The sequence below is a fragment of the Oryx dammah genome, unplaced genomic scaffold (genome assembly GCF_014754425.2).
Source record: "Oryx dammah isolate SB20612 unplaced genomic scaffold, SCBI_Odam_1.1 HiC_scaffold_2, whole genome shotgun sequence".
In the NCBI taxonomy this organism is placed as follows: domain Eukaryota; kingdom Metazoa; phylum Chordata; class Mammalia; order Artiodactyla; family Bovidae; genus Oryx; species Oryx dammah.
In genome coordinates, this window is record NW_024070186.1 from 143,013,292 (window position 1) to 143,016,690 (window position 3,399).

General features: G+C 37.3%; 1 long non-coding RNA gene across 1 annotated transcript in view; it reads right to left on the bottom strand.

The window, feature by feature from the left end:
- LOC120853546 overlaps window positions 1-2,803 on the bottom strand; it is a 13,846-nt gene extending 11,043 nt beyond the window's left edge. The window contains exon 1 of the long non-coding RNA XR_005718804.1: window positions 2,787-2,803. This is a non-coding gene — a long non-coding RNA (uncharacterized LOC120853546). The remainder of the gene's footprint in view (window positions 1-2,786) is intronic.
- Between the last annotated feature and the right edge of the window lie 596 nt (window positions 2,804-3,399).

The following is a 3,399-nucleotide window of genomic DNA, read 5'->3' on the forward strand; positions in this document are numbered from 1 at the left end:
CCTGCATTCAGAGGTTGTTTTGTGGAGTTTGCTCCGCGTTGAAATGATCTTTTGAGGAATTTGTGAGGGAGAAAGTGGTCTTCCCTTCCTATTCCTCTGCCATCTTAGGACCGCCCCCAAAATGCCTGTAATTTAGTAAAAGAAGCCAATCTGGAAAGAATGCATGCTGTATAATTTTAACTATATAATATTTGGGGATAGGAAAACTATGGAGACAGTAAAAAGGTAAATGGTTGTCAGACATTGAGGCAGGGAATCAGCTCAGTTCAGTCATGTCTGACTCTGTGACTCCAGGCACTACAGCACACCAGGCTTCCCTGTCCATCACCAACTCCCAGAACTTACTCAAACTCATGTCTATTGACATGAGTAAAAGTACTTTTATTTGTTTCTCTACAGTTAGCATAATCGAAAGATAATAAAATGTTCATAACTTATTATAATATGAGTTATAATTTGTTTCAAAATCAAATATATATATTATTTTTAGAATCTAATGCCATTGGAATATATGCCCAGATTTAAGAAAACAAATTAAATTAAAGTGTTTTTAATAGAACATTATTATTTTATTTTTCTAATAAGTCTGATACAGATTTTTAATACAAAATTATTGCAGAGTAGAAATAAGTAAATGAAAATCCATTACCATAATCTTGCATAAAAAAGTGAAAGACCGAGCTCCTTTAATTTCTATACATAATGAAATTTTATTAACTTTTTTTTTTTCTGTGAGAGGACAGAATTAATAATTATAATCTAAATTAATACAAAAGCTTAATAGTCAATTTAAAAATACAATATAAAAACTATGAACGACTCAAATGATTACAAATATATAAACTTACATACCTTTTATAAAATATTAGCACATGTATGACTGGTTATATGTATAAATGCAAACATTTATACATACTCTATATCAGTCAGTTCAGGTCAGTCACTCAGACGTGTCACACTCTTTGTGACCCTATGGACTGCAGCATGCCAGGCCTGCCTGTCCATCACCAACTCCCGGAGTTTACTCAAACTCATGTCCATTGAGTCAGTAATGCCATCCAACCATTTCATCCTCTGTCGTCCCCGCCTCCTCCTGCCTTCAATCTTTCCCAGCATCAGAATTATTTCAAATGAGTCAGCTCTACTCATCAGGTGACCAAAGTACTGGAGTTTCAGCTTCAACATCAGTCCTTCCAATGAACATTCAGGACTGATTTCTTTTAGGATGGACTCATTGGGTCTCTTTGCCATCCAAGGGACTCTCGAGAGTCTTCTCCAACACCACAGTTCAAAAGCATCAATTCTTTGGCCCTCAGCTTTCTTTATAGTTCTAATTCTCATATCCATACATGACTACTGGAACAACAATTGCCTTGAGTAGATGGACAGTTGCTGGTAAATTAATGTCTCTGCTTTTTAATATTCTGTCTAGGTTGGTCATAACTTTTCTTCCAAGGAGTAAGTGTCCTTTTATTTCAAGGCAACAGTCACCATCTGCAGTGATTTTGGAACCCAAACAAATAAAGTCTGACATTGTTTCCACTGTTTCTCCATCTATTTGCCATGAACTATAGGGACTGGATGCCATGATCTTTGTTTTCTGAATGTTGAGCTTTAAGCCAACTTTTTCACTCTCCTCTTTTGCTTTCATCAAGAGGCTCTTTGGTTCTTCTTCACTTTCTGCCATAAGGGTGGTGTCATCTGCATATCTGAGGTTATTGATATTTCTCCCAGCAATTCTGATTCCAGTTTGTGCTTCATCCAGCCCAGCATTTCTCATGATGTTCTCTGCATATAAGTTAAATAAGCAGGGTGACAATATACAGCCTTAATCTACTCCTTTCCCTATTTGGAACCAGTCTCTTGTTCCATGTCCAGTTCTAACTGTTGCTTCCTGACCTGCATACAGATTTCTCAAGGGCAGATCAGGTGGACTGTATTCCCATCTCTTTCAGAATTTTTCACAGTTTATTGTGATCCACACAGTCAAAGGCTTTGGCATAGTCAATAAAGCAGAAATAGATGTTTTTCTGGAACTCTATTGATTTTTCTATGATCCAGAAGATGTTGGCAATTTGATCTCTGGTTCCTCTGCCTTTTCTAAAACCAACTTGAACATCTGGGAGTTCACGGTTCACATATTGTTGAAGCCTGGCTTGGAGAATTTTGAGCATTAGTTTGCTAGCGTGTGAGATGAATGCAATTGTGCAGTAATTTGAGCATTATTTGACATTGCCTTTCTTAGGGATTGGAATGAAAACTGACCTTTTCCAGTCCTGTGGCCACTGCTGAGTTTTCCAAATTTGCTGGCATATTGAATGCAGAACTTCCACAGCATCATCTTTTAGGATTTGAAATAGCTCAACTGGAATTCCATCACATCCACTAGCTTTTTTCATAGTGATGCTTTCTAAGGCCCACTTGACTTCACATTCCAGAATGTTTGACTCTAGGTGAGTGATCACACCATCGTGATTATCTGGGTCATGATTATCTTTTCTGTACAATTCTTCTGTGTATTCTTGCCACCTCTTCTTAATATCTTCTGCTTCTATTAGGTCCATATCATTTCTATCCTTTATTGAGCCCATCTTTGCATGAAATGTTCCCTTGGTATCTCTAATTTTTCTGAAGAGATCTATAGTATTTCCCATTCTATTGTTTTCCTCTATTTCTTCACATTGATCACTGAGGAAGGTTTTTTATCTCTCCTTGCTATTCTTTGGAACTCTGCATTCAAATGGGTATATCTTTCCTTTTCTCCTTTACTTTTGGCTTCTCTTCACTTCACAGCTATTTGTAAGGCCTCCTCAGACAGCTGTTTTGCTTTTTTGCATTTCTTTTTCTTGAGGACTTCCCTGGTGGATCAGACATTAAAGCGTCTGTCTACAATGTGGGAGACCCAGGCTCGATCCCTGGTTTGGGAAGATCCGCTGGAGAAGGAAAAGGCAATCCACTTCAGTACTATTGCCTGGAAAACCCCATAGACAGAGGAGTCTAGTAGGCTACAGCCCATGGGGTCTCAAAGAGTCGGACACAACTGCACGACTTCACTTTCACTTGCTTTTGGATGGTCTTACTTCCTGTCTCCTGTACAGTGTCACAAACTTCTGTCCATAGTTCATCAGTGACTCTATTAGATCTAGTCCCTTAAATCTATTTCTCACTTCCACTGTATAGTCGTTAGGGATTTGATTTATGTCATACCTGAATGGTTTAGTGGTTTTCCTTACTCTTTTCAACATAAGTCTGAATTAGCTAATAAGGAGTTCATGATCTGAGACATGATCTGAGTATATAGATATACTCTATATATCTCCTTCTATATACCTGCATTTATAAACACAATCTTTATCAATATCTGAAATAAAATTATAACTATATATTTTCAAATATGTG